This window comes from Schistocerca piceifrons, chromosome 4, assembly GCF_021461385.2.
Source record: "Schistocerca piceifrons isolate TAMUIC-IGC-003096 chromosome 4, iqSchPice1.1, whole genome shotgun sequence".
Classification (NCBI taxonomy): Eukaryota; Metazoa; Arthropoda; class Insecta; order Orthoptera; family Acrididae; genus Schistocerca; species Schistocerca piceifrons.
In genome coordinates this window covers 145,832,077-145,848,794 of record NC_060141.1, presented here as the reverse complement: position 1 = coordinate 145,848,794, position 16,718 = coordinate 145,832,077, and the positions used below count along the sequence as shown (strand labels likewise).

General features: G+C 40.0%; 1 protein-coding gene across 7 annotated transcripts in view; it reads right to left on the bottom strand.

The window, feature by feature from the left end:
• LOC124795403 (cellular tumor antigen p53-like) overlaps positions 1–16,718 on the bottom strand; it is a 145,763-nt gene that overhangs the window by 72,689 nt on the left and 56,356 nt on the right. The window lies entirely within an intron of this gene.

The following is a 16,718-nucleotide window of genomic DNA, read 5'->3' as shown; positions in this document are numbered from 1 at the left end:
AGCACACCAGAGTAATCAAGGAAGGGTTTTATCTGCCTTGTGAGAAATCTGACTATGAAGCAAGACCAAATACAAGAATTCTGAGTCATGCCCAGAAACTAATTTCATTTATGAGTACATTAAAAGAAATTCAGTAGTAATTAATATTTATTATAGAAGTGGAAGTGTCTGAGAACTACATTCTTTTCTTTACCATCACAACTGTACTTTTATTGTCATTCCATCAAACATAAAAAAAATAGGTTTACCACTGCTGATGCAGCATCAAGGCTGTTAAAATGGTTGTTCTGCTCAAGGTGTGCGCAACTCAAGGCAGCTACTGAAAGCACCAGGTATTAAGTAGTAGATACAGCTGAGCAGAAGTGGGTGAATACCTCCAGTTTGAAATAAAGGTGAAAGGGTGAATGGCCTTTCAGATCATGATGCACAAATTTTAACTCTAAAAGATTTTTGTGCTGCAACACGTGTTAAATATAGTCATCAGCTGTTTAGGAAAGCTGATCCAGTTGCTGTAGAGACCTTTGTAAACCTTATCAAGGAACAAGAGTGGCAAGATGTTTATAGCGCTGATACAGTAGACGATAAATATAATGCTTTTCTCAAATTTTTCTCATGCTCTTTGAAAGTTGCTTTCCGTTAGAATGTTCAAAACAGGATACTAGCACAAACAGGCAGCCTGGGTGGCTGACTAGAGGGATAAGAATATCTTGTAGAACAAAGTGGCAATTATATCAAAACGTTAGAAACAGTCAAAATCTAAATGCAGCAGCCCATTACAAGCAGTATTGTAAGGTGCTTAAAAATGTTATTAGGAAGGCAAAAAGTATGTGGTATGCAGATAGAATAGCTAAGTCTCAGGATAAAATTAAAACCATATGGTCAGTCGTAAAGGAAGTGGCTGGTCTGCAGAGACAGGTCAAGGATATAGAATCAGTGCGTAGTGGGAATATCCGTGTTACTGATAAGTCGCATATATGTACAGTATTTAATAATCACTTTCTGAATATAGCAGGTGAACTAAATGGTAACCTAGTCCCAACAGGGAATCATATAGCGCTCTTAGAAAAAAGTGTTCCAAGACTGTTACCTGAAATGCTCCTCCATGATACTGACAAGAGGGAGATTGAGTTAATAATTAAATCACTAGACCAAGAACTCTCATGGATATGACGGGGTATCTAGCAGATTACTGAAGTATTGTTCTATGTATGTTAGCCCAGTACTTAGCCATATCTGTAACTTTTCCTTTAGGAGTGGTCGGTTTCCTGACCGATTAAAGTTCTCGGTAGTGAAGCCACTTTATAAAAAGGGAGACATTGATAATGTCGACAATTTTAGACCTATTTCTATGCCATCGGTGTTTGCTAAAGTTATTGAGAAGGTTGTATATACAAGGTTACTGGAGCATTTAAATTCACATAATTTGCTGTCAAATGTTCAGTTTGGTTTTAGAAATGGTTTAACAACTGAAAATGCTATATTCTCTTTTCTCTGTGAGGTTTTGGACGGATTAAATAAAAGGTTGCAAACGGTAGGTGTTTTCTTTGATTTAACGAAGGCTTTTGACTGTGTTGACCACAAAATATTACTGCAGAAGTTGGACCATTATGGAGTAAGGGGAGTAGCTTACAATTGGTTCGCCTCTTACTTTAAGAACAGAAAGCAGAAGGTAATTCTCCGCAATATTGAGAGTGGTAGTGATGTTCAGTCCCAATGGGGTACTGTTAAGTGGGACGTTCCCCAAGGGTCGGTGCTGGGGCCACTGCTGTTTCTTATTTATATAAATGATATGCCTTCTAGTATTACAGGTGAATCAAAAATATTTCTGTTTGCTGATGACACCAGCTTGATAGTGAAGGATCTTGTGTATTATATTGAAACAGTAACAAATAATGTAGTTCATGAAATAAGTTCGTGGCTTGTGGAAAATAATTTGATGCTAAATCACAGTAAGACTCAGTTTTTACAGTTTCTAACTCACAATTCAATAAGAACCGATATTTTGATCAGACAGGATGGGCATATTATAAGCGAGACGGAACAGTTCAAGTTCCTAGGCGTTCGGATAGATAGTAAGCTGTTGTGGTAAGCCCATGTCCAGGATCTTGTTCACAAATTAAATGCTGCTTTATTTACCATTAGAACAGTATCAGAAATAAGTGACATTTCAACCCGAAAAATAGTCTACTTCGCATATTTTCATACACTTATGTCGTATGGTATTATTTTTGGGGGTAATTCTTCTGATTCAAAAAGGGTATTTTTGGCTCAAAAGCGGGCTGTTTGAGCTATATGTGGTGTAAGTTTGAGAACATCTTGTCGACCCCTATTCAATAGTCTGGGAATTCTGACATTGCCCTCACAGTATATATTTTCTTTAATGTCGTTTGTTGTTAGCAATATTAGCCTATTCCCAAGAGTTAGCAGCTTTCACTCAGTTAATACTAGGCAGAAATCAAATCTGCATGTGGAAGGCACTTCCTTGACTCTTGTGCAGAAAGGAGTGCAGTATTCTGCTGCATCCATTTTCAATAAGCTACCACAAGAACTCAAAAATCTTAGCAGTAGCCCAAACTCTTTTAAGTCTAAACTGAAGAGTTTCCTCAGGGCTCACTCCTTCTATTCTGCCAAGGAGCTCCTGGAAGAGCTAAAAAATTAAGCAAATTCCAGTGTTACATTGTTGATTTTCTTTATTTAAACTTACGACTTGTCACCTGAATATGTTTTTTTATATTTCATTTTATCTGTTTCTAATATCGTGTTATAATTACATGTATTGACTCGTTCCATGACCATGGAGACTTGTCCTTAATTTGGTCCCATGGAACAATAAATAAATAAATAATGCTGCGCGCGCACACACACACACACACACACACACACACACACACACACACACACTACTCATCCTGAATTGCCCTCCACAGTTTCTCCCAAGTTTCCCAATACTGCTCAACAGGGATGGCTTGCCTTTTAAGTAAAAGCTTGTCAGCAAGGATTCTGTATCAAGACGAAACAATACTGCACACAATTTGGTCCTCATATGTGTCAGCTACACTGCCAGGTGTCTGTTGTTAACTGGTTGCTGATATACTTCAGGTGATGGGTGCTTAAAAACCCTTACTGTTTCCACTTTGCAAATAAAATGCAGAATCCTAGATTGGGGTAACATTTAATGTGTTTCCTATCCACCTCCAAAACAACAATTTGAGTAAAAATATCCACCTCCAAAAACATGCAATATTAGCTGAGGTGAACAATGACTGAAGGTAGCTTAAACCGAGTGTCTATCATATTTCATATGAATGCAATAAGGTGTACATCACGTAGACTTTGCAAACAGTCAAAGAATGGTCCCGGGAGTGTAGGAGTCACACTGAACTCAACCAACGCAAAAATTCTGTTGTTGGAGAACACTGCGTAACTACTGGGTCTCCATAAAACATGAACAAACTCAAGTGCTAAGACAAACCTCATCATTTTGGCATTGTATCTTGAAAGAGTCGGTCAACATATGAGGGGCAGATCACTAGGGATAGTGGTTTCACTCACATAAGATGTGAGACCCAGCTCTCGACAAACTGAAGTCACAATGTCAGCCGAGAGTGACTCACACCTGACTGGGGAGACGAATGCAATGAGACATTTGAGATTGTGCCCAATATGTGGCAATCACAACCCCCCCCCCCCCCCCCCTAATACTACACCCGACACTGCGTGCAGCCACATAGCTGGTGAAGGGGTGGACGGTAATAAGAGTATAAAGGACGTCTGTTGTAGCATAAGTACTCATTCTGCAAGCATCAGCTGAAAATGACAGCAATGTACACATCGAACTATTGCATTTTGTTGATGACTGCACTGAGCTGGACACTTGAGAGCAACACAAACAGCTGATTTGCTGGTAAAGCTTAGAATGTACGCCAGGTGCCACCATCTCACAGCACTGTTGTACTCACACTTAGTATGCTGTTGAGACTATGTATATGCTAAGACTGTATATGAAAACCACACAGCTCTTTCTCTTACTTCAGAATGCACACTGGTATGGGATGCCATCATAACTAGATTTGCCTCATACCCTCGAATAGCTCAATCTATTGTCTTAGCCTCAGATTCTATTGCTCTTATGAGGATTTCCTCACGTGGACCATCTTTTATGGAAATGCTCAACAATTATTTTTAAATGTAAATTACTGAACTGCAGAATCTGTATATTTTCTACAGCTGTTCCCCAAGCATTGCTGAAGCGTATTGTGTGCATATATACTGTTATTGTATCTTTCTGGCTGAAAGCAAGGGGAAACTACGGCCGTAGTTTTTCCTGAGGGCATGCAGCTTTACTGTATGGTTAAATGATGATGGCGTCCTCTTGGGTAAAATATTCCAGAGGTAAAATAGTCCCCCATTCGGATCTCCGGGCGGGCACTACTCAAGAGGACGTCGTTATCAGGAGAAAGAAAACTGGCGTTCTATGGATCGGAGTGTGGAATGTCAGATCCCTTAATTGGACAGGTAGGTTAGAAAATTTAAAAAGGGAACTGGATAGGTTACAGTTAGATATAGTGGGAATTAGAGAAGTTTGGTGGCAGGAGGAACAAGACTTTTGGTCAGGTGACTACAGGGTTATAAATACAAAATCAAATAGGGGTAATGCAGGAGTAGGTTTAATAATGAATAGGAAAATAGGAATGCGGGTAAGCTACTACAAAAAGCATAGTGAACGCATTATTGTGGCCAACATAGACACGAAGCCCACGCCTACTACAGTAGTACAAGTTTATATGCCAACTAGCTCTACAGATGACAAAGAAATTGAAGAAATGTATGATGAAATAAAAGAAATTATTCAGATAGTAAAGGGTGAAGAAAATTTAATAGTCATGGGTGACTGGAATTCGATAGTAGGAAAAGGGAGAGAAGGAAACGTAGTAGGTGAATATGGATTGGGGCTAAGAAATGAAAGAGGAAGCCGCCTGGTAGAATTGTGCACAGAGCACAACTTAATCATAGCTAACACTTGGGTCAAGAATCATAAAAGAAGGATGTATACATGGAAGAAGCCTGGAGATACTGACAGGTTTCAGATATACTATATAATGGTAAGACAGAGATTTAGGAAACAGGTTTTAAATTGTAAGACATTTCCAGGGGCAGATGTGGACTCTGACCACAATCTATTGGTTATGACCTGTAGATTAAAACTGAAGAAACTGCAAAAAGGTGGGAATTTATGGAGATGGGACCTGGATAAACTGAAAGAACCAGAGGTTGTACAGAGTTTCAGGGAGAGCATAAGGGAACAACTGACAGGAATGGGAGAAAGAAATACAGTAGAAGAAGAATGGGTAGCTTTGAGGGATGAAGTAGTGAAGGCAACAGAGGATCAAGTAGGTAAAAAGACGAGGGCTACTAGAAATCCTTGGGTAACAGAAGATATATTGAATTTAATTGATGAAAGGAGAAAATACAAAAATCCAGCAAGTGAAGCAGGCAAAAAGGAATACAAACGTCTCAAAAATGAGATCGAAAGGAAGTGCAAAAAGGCTAAGCAGGGATGGCTAGAGGACAAATGTAAGGATGTAGATGCTTACCTCATGAGGGGTAAGATAGATACTGCCCACAGGAAAATTAAAGAGACTTTTGGAGAAAAGAGAACTACTTGCATGAATATCAAGAGCTCAGATGGAAACCCAGTTCTAAGCAAAGAAGGGAAAGCAGAAAGGTGGAAGGAGTATATAGAGGGGCTATACAGGGGCAATGTTCTTGAGGACAATATTATGGAAATGGAAGAGGAGGTAGATGAAGATGAAATGGGAGATATGACACCACGTGAAGAGTTTGACAGAGCACTGAAAGACGTAAGTCGAAATAAGGCCCTGGGAGTAGACAACATTCCATTAGAACTACTGACAGCCTTGGGAGAGCCAGTCCAGACAAAACTCTACCATTTGGTGAGCAAGATGTATGAGACAGGCGAAATTCCCTCAGACTTCAAGAAGAATATAATAATTCCTATCCCAAAGATAGCAGGTGTTGACAGATGTGAAAATTACTTAACTATCAGTTTAATAAGTCACAGCTGCAAAATACTAATGCGAAATCTTTACAGACGAATGGAAAAAGTGGTAGAAGCCGACCTTGGGGAAGATCAGTTTGGATTCAGTAGAAATATTGGAACACGTGAGGCAATACTGACCGTACGACGTTTCTTAGAAGAAAGGTTAAGGAAAGGCAAACCTAATTTTCTAGCATTTGTAGACTTAGAGAAAGCCTAAGACAATGTTGACTGGAATACTCTCTTTCAAATTCTGAAGGTGGCAGGGGTAAAATACAGGGAGCGAAAAGCTATTTACAATTTGTACAGAAACAGAGCAGTGGTTGGGAAGGGAGTGAGACAGGGTAGTAGTCTCTCCCCGATGTTATTCAATCTGTGTACTGAGCAAGCAGTGAAGGAAACAAAAGGAAAATTCAGAGTAGGTATTAAAATCCATGGAGAAGAAATAAAAATTTTGAGGTTCGCCGATGACATTGTAATTCTGTCAGAGACAGCAAAGGACTTGGAAGAGCAACTGAATGGAATGGACAGTGTCTTGAAAGGAGGATATAAGATGAACATCAACAAGAGCAAAACGAGGATAATGGAATGTAGTCGAATTAAATCGGGTGATGCTGTGAGAATTAGATTAGGAAATGAGAGGCTTAAAGTAGTAAAGGAGTTTTGCTATTTGGGGAGCAAAATAAGTGATGATGGTCGAAGTAGAGAGAATATAAAATGTAGACTGGCAATAGCAAGGAAAGCATTTCTGAAGAAGAAAAATTTGTTAACATCGAGTATAGATTAAAGTGTTAGGAAGTCATTTCTGAAAGTATTTGTATGGAGTGTAGCCATGTACGGAAGTGAAACATGAACGATAAATAGTTTGGACAAGAAGACAATAGAAGTTTTTGAAATGTGGTGCTACAGAAGAATGCTGAAGATTAGATGGGTAGAGCACATAACTAATGAGGAGGTATTGAATAGGATTGGGGAGAAGAGGAGTTTGTGGCACAACTTGACAAGAAGAAGGGATCGGGTGGTAGGACGTGTTCTGAGGCATCAAGGGATCACCAATTTAGTATTGGAGGGCAGCGTGGAGGGTAAAAATCGCAGAGGGAGACCAAGAGATGAATACACTAAACAGATTCAGAAGGATGTAGGTTGCAGTAGGTGCTGGGAGATGATGAAGCTTGCACAGGATAGAGCAGCATGGAGAGCTGCATCAAACCAGTCTCAGGACTGAAGACAACAACAAGAACAACAACAACAACAACAACAACAACAACAACATATATTAAATGAATTTCCTAATAACCCAATACAGAGAAAAGATAATAATGGCTAACAGTAACATTTCTCTCATCTCAATAACATTTCTCTCATCTCAAGGAGGAAGCAGCTTAGAATGAAAAGGGTAGTCAGCAGCTGTATTTGTCTTTGACATATTAAAATTTCTTATGATAGACACAGAATATATACTTTAGCAAGCATGTACACATGAAAACAGAACAATAGAACCACACTGAAATCTAGGCAACCCCCGTCCCCCTGAGACAAACATGTCACAAAGTGTACTGCTTATGAAGTAATTGTGTGTGCGATTGAAGGATGCAGAAATTCTTGTTACTTTCTGCAAAGCCTGCACTCTGAAAATGCAAGAAAAACTGTCATCTAAGACCTAGGACCATAAATTTAAAAACGATGCTTCATTTGGAGAGTTGAAATCAAGTAAAGAACAAATGCAAGAAATAATCAAAAGCTGAAGTCACTAGTGCAGTGTCTGGATGGTTTCATGAGCAACTTAAATACTCTGCAAATGTGGATGAGCTATCCCAGAGGTTTAAATCGCACATTGCACAAACTTTTTGTAAAACTACATTAACTTACTTCACATATAGAGAATACACAATTAAAAGGCTGCAAAGACAGATATATTCAGACCTTACAGCACGGTGCATGGCTCCTCAAACACTTCGTAATTCATCCATCCAAGGCCTTTAGAATCAATGTCCAACTATAGCCTGAACAGAGTGAATTCCATTGTTGGTACTGTCATCATTCTAATGATTGGTTTTATGCAGCTTCAGTTCCACGTAACTGCTGCATCTCACTTAATGTACTTATATTTTGTGCTGCCTAGGATTCTTTCCCATACTATCCATTCAACTACTGTTTGCACAAACAACTTTGCCATAACATGTGCCCGGCCAATCCCTCTTCTTCTCTCATTATGTTCTTTGCTAGACAATTTTTCTTGTTGACTGTAAGGACATCTTCATTCTTTACTGACCAATCCATTTGATTTAAAACAGTCTACTGTAGCACCCCATTTCAAAGCCTTCGAATAGCTTACTTTCCTACTGCTGTATTTTGCACCCAGCAGAGATCTGCTGGTATTTCACTACTACCTTGGGATTTGTTCCCTCATAGTTTGAACAAAGCTTTCTACAATTCAGAAGAAAGGACATCACATCTTCCCCATCATCTTATTGCAGTGTGAGGACTTTTGATTGGCGTAATTTTTCCAAGAAAACTATAATGTTTCTCCAAAAACTGTTCCGATTTCTTACCTTGTTTTTTGCTTCCATTACCCAATTACCATACCTTTGTCTCTAATTAGTCTGTTCCTTATTTGGTACTCCCAAAATTCATTGTTTATTGGTCTGTGTGAAGTATCTTGTATTATACAGTTTCAATTTTGTATCCATATGTGACATCCTTCTTCCATTTATTCTTCTTTAGCTTTTCTGTATTTCAGGATAATTTCAATTGTAGTTGCCCTATATTGTTCTACACCTTCAATATTTTTACACTGTTGTCTCTCTAATAATTCCAGTATCACATCTGTTATCCATGGCTGCCTGTTGTCTGTCTTTTTCAATCCTAGTACTTTCTAAGCTGTATTTACCCAACCTCATCGAGGTCATTCCACTGGTTTTTTCACAGGTCAGTGGAAAGCGTCATTAGTTCTTCTGTCATATGTTATTCCAAGGCAGTCTGAATTTATAGTTCCTACGACTTGCCTAGATGCCATGTGAGCTGTTACCTCTACAAATTTTTGAATTTCAACGACCATTTCATTAGTGGTGGATTGTGGTCACTATCAATATTAACACCTGGATAACCCCTGATGTCCTTAACTTCATTCCTAAATCCTTGTTTTACCAAAACGTTCTTCGGTACCCTGAGATATTTCATAAACACTTCCTTCTCAAGGGGTTCTCATAAAACATATTCACAATGATTAACTCATGTCCAACACAGAATTCCTTTAACATTTCTCTAACCTATTCTGCTCGCCAAGACCAAACACACTTTTAATTTTCTGTTCGCTAGCACCATGTACAACTGCATTCTTGCCCCCATTATTATTAAATTCTCATCTCTTTTAACACATTTTATAAGTTCATTAATATTCTTTGGTTTCACTGTCATTCACATTTTTGGGTGGTATGTATATAGTTGTTGGATATCCTGTCTGACTACCTATGTCCTTTCTGATTGCTGCAGATAACCCTTTACTCTATGGCCTATTTCCCAATCCATAAATCCTTCCCCCCCACCATGAACCATGGACCTTGCCGTTTGTGGGGAGGCTTGCGTGCCTCAGCGATACAGATAGCTGTACCGTAGGTGCAACCACAATGGAGGGGTAACTGTTGAGAGACCAGACAAACGTGTGGCTCCCAAAGAGTAGCAGCAGCCTTTTCAGTAGTTGCAGGGGCAACAGTGTGGATGATAGACCGATCTGGCCTTGTAACACTAACCAAAATGGCCTTGCTGTGCTGGAACTGTGAACGGCTGAAAGCAAGGGGAAACTACGGCCGTAATTTTTCCCGAGGGTATACAGCTTTACTGTATGGTTAAATGATGATGGCGTCCTCTTGGGTAAAATATCCCGGCGGTGAAATAGTCCACCATTCGGACTCCAGGCGGGGATTATTGTTATCAGGAGAAAGAAAACTGGCGTTCTACAGGTCGGAGCGTGGAATGTCAGATTCCTTAATTGGGCAGATAGGTTAGAAAATTTAAAAAGGGAAATGGATAGGTTCAAGTTAGATATAGTGGGAATTAGCAAAGTTCAGTGGCAGGAAGAACAAGACTTCTGATCAGGTGAATACAGGGTTATAAATACAAAATCAAATAGGGGTAATGCAGGAGTAGGTTTAATAATGAATAGGAAAATAGGTATGCGGGTAAGCTACAACAAACAGCATAATGAACACATTATTGTGGCCAAGAGAGATATGAAGCCCACACCTACCATAGTAGTACAAGTTTATATGCCAGCTAGCTCCACAGATGACGAAGAGATTGATGAAATGTATGATGAGATAACAGAAATTATTCAGATAGTGAAGGGAGACGAAAATTTAATAGTCATGGGTGACTGGAATTCGATAGTAGGAAAAGGAAGAGAAGGAAATGTAGTAGGTGAATATGGAATGGTGGTAAGGAATGAAAGAGGAAGCCAGCCGCCTGGTAGAATTTTGCACAGAGCATAACATATTCATAGTTAACATTGGTTCAAGAATCATGAAAGAAGGTTGTATACATGGAAGAAGCCTGGAGACACAGGAAGGTTTCCGATAGATTGTATAATGGTATGACAGAGATTCAGGAACCAGGTTTTAAACTGTAAGACATTTCCAGAGGCAGATGTGGACTCTGACCACAGTCTATTGGTTATGAACTGTAGATTAAAACTGTAGAAACTGCAAAAAGGTGGGAATTTAAGGAGATGGGATGTGGATAAACTGACAGAACCAGAGGTTGTAGAGAGTTTCAGGGAGAGCATTAGGGAACAGTTGACACGAATGGGGGAAAGAAATACGGTGGAAGAAGAATGGGTAGCTTTGAGAGATGAAATAGTGAAGGCAGCAGAGGATCAAGAAGGTAAAAAGATGAGGGCCAATAGAAATCCTTGGGTAACAGAAGAAATATTGAATTTAATTGATGAAAGGAGAAAATATAAAAATGCAGTAAACAAAGTAGGCAAAATGAAATACAAACATCTCAAAAATGATATCGACAGGAAGTGCAAAAAGGCTAAGCAGGGATGGCTAGAGGACAAATGTAAGGATCTAGAGGCATATATCACTAGGGGTAAGATACATACTGCCTACAGGAAAATTAAAGAGACCTTTGGAGAAAAGAGAACCACTTGCATGAATGTCAAGAGCTCAGATGGAAACCCAGTTCTAAGCAAAGAAGGGAAAGCAGAAAGGTAGAAGGAGTACATAGAGGGTCTATACAAGGGCGATGTTCTTGAGGACAATGTAGATGAAGATGAAATGGGAGATCAGCCTTGGGAGAGCCAGTCCTGACAAAACTCTACCATTTGGTGAGCAAGATGTATGAGACAGGCGAAATTCCCTCAGACTTGAAGAAGAATACAATAATTCCAATCCCAAAGAAAGCAGGTGTTGGCAGATGTGAAATATACCGAACTATCAGTTTAATAAGCCACAGCTGCAAAATACTAACACGAATTCTTTACATACGAATGGAAAAACTGGTAGAAGCCAACCTCAGGGAAGATCAATTTGGATTTCGTAGAAATGTTGGTACACACAAGGCAATACTGACCTTATGACTTATCTTAGAAAATAGATTAAGGAAAGGCAAACCTACGTTTCTAGCATTTGTAGACTTAAAGAAAGCTTTTGACAATGTTGACTGGAATACTCTTTCAAATTTTGAAGGTGGCAGGGGTAAAATACAGGGAGCGAAAGGCTATTTAAAATTTGTACAGAAACCAGATGGCAGTTGTGAGAGTCAGGGGGCATGAAAGGGAAGCAGTGGTTGGGAAGGGAGTGAGACACAGTCGTAGCCTACCCCCGATGTTATTCAATCTGTATATTGAGCAAGCAGTAAAGGAAACAAAAGAAAAATTCGGAGTATGAATTAAAATCCATGGAGAAGGAATAAAAACTTTGAGGTTTGCTGATGACATTGTAATTCTGTCAGAGACAGCAAAGGACCTGGAAGAGCAGCTGAATGGAATGGACAGTGTCTTGAAAGGAGGATATAAGATGAACATCAACAAGAGCAAAATAAGGATAATGGAATGTAGTCGAACTAAATTGAGTGATGCTGAGGGAATTAGATTAGGAAATGAGATGATTACAGTAGTAAATGAGTTTTGCTACTTGGGGAGCAAAATAATAGATGATGGATGAAGTAGAGAGGATATAAAATGTAGACTGGCAATCTCAACGAAAGCGTTTCTGAAGAAGATAAATTTGTTAACAATGAGTATAGGTTTAAGTGTCAGGCAACGTTTCTGAAAGTAGTTGTATGGAGTGTAGCCATGTATGGAAGTGAAACGTGGATGATAAATAGTTTAGACAAGAAGAGAATAGAAGCTTGGCGAAATGTGGTGCTACAGAAGAATGCTGAAAATTAGATGGGTAGATCACATAACTAATGAGAAGGTACTGAATGGAATTGGGGAGAAGAGAAATTTGTGGCACAACTTGACTAGAAGAATGGATCGGTTGGTAGGACATAGTCTGAGGAATCAAGGGATCACCAATTTAGTATTGGAGGGCAGCATGGAGGGTAAAAATCGTAGAGGGAGATCAAGAGATGGATACACTAAACAGATTAAGAAGGATGTAGGTTGCAGTAGGTGCTGGGAGATGATGAAGCTTGCACAGGATAGAGCAGCATGGAGAGCTGCATCAAACCAGTCTCAGGACTGAAGACGACAACAAAAAACAACAACAAATCCTTCATTATTTCTACTTATGCTAAACCATTATATGGCCCAGTATGAATAACCTTATGATATCCACTCCAAAAAAATCCTGTTTTGTCATCATATCTCAATGGTTCTTAAAATATCTGTCTGCAGCCTTTTACATTTTCTAGTTTCCAACACAGCTTCTGCGATCAACATTCCACATGCCTAACATATTTACATTCTATTTTTGTCTGATAACTCCTAACAAGCAGTCCTCACACAGTGATATGACTGAATATACTAACTTACTTATGGAATATTTTACTACATTAACTAGGGAAGCTAATGCGATGGTTTCTTCTTGACTTCCACATTCCAGTACTGCATCTGTTTAGGTTTTCCAAACTGTGCCTGCAGGTAATCACAGTTGCCACACCAATCTCCCTGATTGCTACCAATGTGACTACCAATGTAAGAACTGCCTTCCTCCTGAATGAAACTACTTCATGCACCAATCTCAAGAGAAGAAGCTGTTGCTTCATCACAGTGAGTTGTATTGACATTTTCCTGTTTCCATTAGTTGCAACAGGGTCCACAACCAAAAATTTTTTTTTTAATAACAGTAATCTGCTGCAGTGGTGTTGTAACTTAGACTAGAATATACTTTTATTTCAATTTTTTCAGTACTAAACAATTTCAGCTGTACTGTCATTTTCAAGTTTATGATATTATCTGTCAAATGGAAATATTTGGGTTATAGCCAGCCTGCCACTCAGTTCCATTAATCTTGTAGACTGTTGCAGTCTTCATCAAAGTTGTGGCAAGAGACTTGATGAGGTACCACTGGGCCAGTTTGACCACGTTCTTTTAAGTAGTTGATGCTACTCCATAAGCTCCCCCCCCCCCTCCCCCCAATCCTGGCTTGTGACAGGCAGACAGAACCTCAGCTCTACGGAGAGGGATCGGCTTGGGAGCTTGAAGGGGTTCTATGAGGCAGGAAATACTTTCATGGCCACTTGTTGACAAACTGCCTGTTGGCTTCTGTTTCAGATTCTTCGGCCGACATTTGTTTGATGATTTTTCTGACACTCCGCCAGCACGAGTGGCTGGCATTGTCAAAGCTTCACCCTCCGTTGCTGGTGGTGAACTATAATTGATCTCGCGGCTGCAGATTATGTGTACCTGACATGCCAAGGTCCAGAGGCTTTTCCATGGTTATTATTGTTCTGGTTCTCCCCTTGCTGCTTGCAATGGTCATTCACTGCAGCACAGGAAGCCAGGATCCATTCACCTTGAGATTTTCCTCTTTCTTGTTGAAGTTATTGTCATGTTTGTGTATTTCTATAGCTTCCATGAATAAGCAGGTGTGATAGCTCTTCTGTGCAGCAAGAACTTCCATGTTGACGAATTTTACTATGTGGTCAGTCTCTCTCAGTGCAATCTCCAGCACGGCCAATCTCTCCACCTCTCCAAACATACAATGCCATTTATGTTCAGTGATCCTGGTGTTGATTGATTGTCCAGTTATTCCAAAATAGACTTTTTCACACGTACATGGTATGCGGCATATTCCCAACATTGAAAGTAGGTCCCTTTTCTCCTCCGCCCATCTAAGACACTCTTTGATCTTCTTCGTCAGTTTATAATAGCTTTTATGACTTGTTTGAAGATTATACGGATGAAACTGTCCATCACTTTGGGAGTGTAACGCAGAAAGGCTGCGCCCAACATTTTTTTCCCAATGTGTCACATTATCGAGTGTTTGATTCTGTCACACTTCTTATGTGACTGGTGGAACACCCATCGCTCCCCAGAATGCTTTCTAGATGTTGCATCTATTGTCCAAGGTGCTATGGCTCTCATATTCATCTTGATCGCGTTACAAGTGTATTAATCACGTATCTTTTCTGTTTCAAGTGGTCATTTGACAGTTTGTGTAGGTATCTGCCCATGTGTGTCAGTTTTTGACACATACTGTGTCCCAGATTTTCACCACCCTTTGTGACTGTTGGTCCTTTTCTACCTCCGTGCTAAATTTTATGTTGGTATGGAGGCTGTTCAGGTGTCTTAGGAAGTCACCAAGCTCTTCCTCACCATGGCTCCACATAACAAAGGTATCATCTTAGGTATGTACACAAAGTGCGTCAGAAAAATCATTGAACAAACATCGGCCGATGAACCCGAAACATAAGCCAACAGCGAATTTGTCAATAAGTGGCCACAAAAGCCTTAACAATTTTGTACTACGACCCTATAGGAAGGAGATGTGTAGATTTTACCAATGTCTTGACCAACGATGGAAGAAGGAAGTGCTATTGATGTCCCCTCTTGCCTTTCTGACACGGTGCCTGGATGAAAGGGCCACCCCAAAATTCTTGAAATGTAAGTGCCTAACTGCCACTGCCCAAGCACATCATATGAATGAGAAAATGGAAACTAGCTTTTCTTCATGAGAAAATTCACGCAACACAGAGATACTTGGCAAGAAGAAATGAGGAACTTTTGGACATTTTCTATCAATTATCTAGCACCATACATCAAAACCTGGGACAAAATCAACAGCATCATGCACAGGAGTGTGCAGAACCAACTCTATTACACCACCAACCAACAAAACAAAAAGTTTGCGAGATGCAGGAAGCAGTTTGACAAGGCAATTTCTGACAGGTCGCACACAGTGGTCAACCTCAGTGAATGACAAGAGAAACAGTCTGTCCTTCAAAAAGGATGGAATTTTGCTATCATCTGGAGGACTATACCTATGAAGGATATCATTGTTAATACCAAAGTGGTCATTTAAATCCTTCCTTGCGAGAGTGCTGAGAAAATATGCAGTGAAACTACCAGGATACTGTGCTGAGGAAAACCACCAGCTTGCAACCTGAAGGAAGAAGAGTTACAAGCTATCAAGAGTCTTAATGCTGACAAGAGTGTATTGGTACGGCCAGTTGTAAGGGAAATGTGACTGTTGTAACAAAGACTGAAGATTATGAGCAGAAGATCTACTAGATCTTTCCACGTACCAAAAACTAAGCATGGGTCTGATGGAGCAGATCATATGGAATATGAATCTGTTAATCAAGATGTCATCTCTCTCGGTGTACATACAGAGGAACCTGTGCAACACAGAAGCCCTTCCACCTTGGCTGTATGGATTACCAAAGACTTATAGTAATAATGTTCCATTAAGACTAATTGTTAGCATCCCTGACTCACTGACACACAAATGGCAAAAATCTGGCCCCTCTGCTCCCCCCACTTGTGGGAATGTCTGACATACACATAAAGGAGTCAGGACATTTGACAGAGAGCTGCAGAAACAAACTTGGACCAAACAACATCCTGGCCAGCACTGATGTTGTTTCTTTGCTTACCAAAGTGTCACTCAATGAACTCTGGGGTGTATCAGTTCCATTTTCCTGTTAGACACCACCAAACTCCTACATGTATGTCTCACCACAAGCTGTATCAGGTGGAATGGGAGCTTCTACGAACAGCTCACCATGAGTAATCTACTTAGTCCAGTGGTGGCCAACTTCTTCGTGGAACATTTCAAAGCACAGGCACTGGACTAGGCATCTTGTGGAACTAAGGTACAGTACAGATAAGTCAACGATACTTTCACTGTGTGGAGCTGTAGTGAGGAACAGCTCAGTGACTTCCATGCCAACATAAAATTAGCCATGGAAGTAGGAAAGGACCAACAACTACCCTTTCTAGATGTGCTGGTCACAAGGGATGGTGAAAACTTGGGGCACAGAGCGTATCGAAAACCGACACACATGGACCGATACCTGCACAGACTGTCAAATCATCGAACGTAAGTGGAATTGCAGGTTTAGGGAGGTGGACAAATCGGCGGTGGCACAGCAGGCACTGTGTGAGATTGACAACACAGTAATATTTGCCAACACAGAAGAGCTATCACACCTGCTTGTTTAGGGAAGCTATAGAAATACACAAACATGTCAATAGCTTGAACAAGAAAGA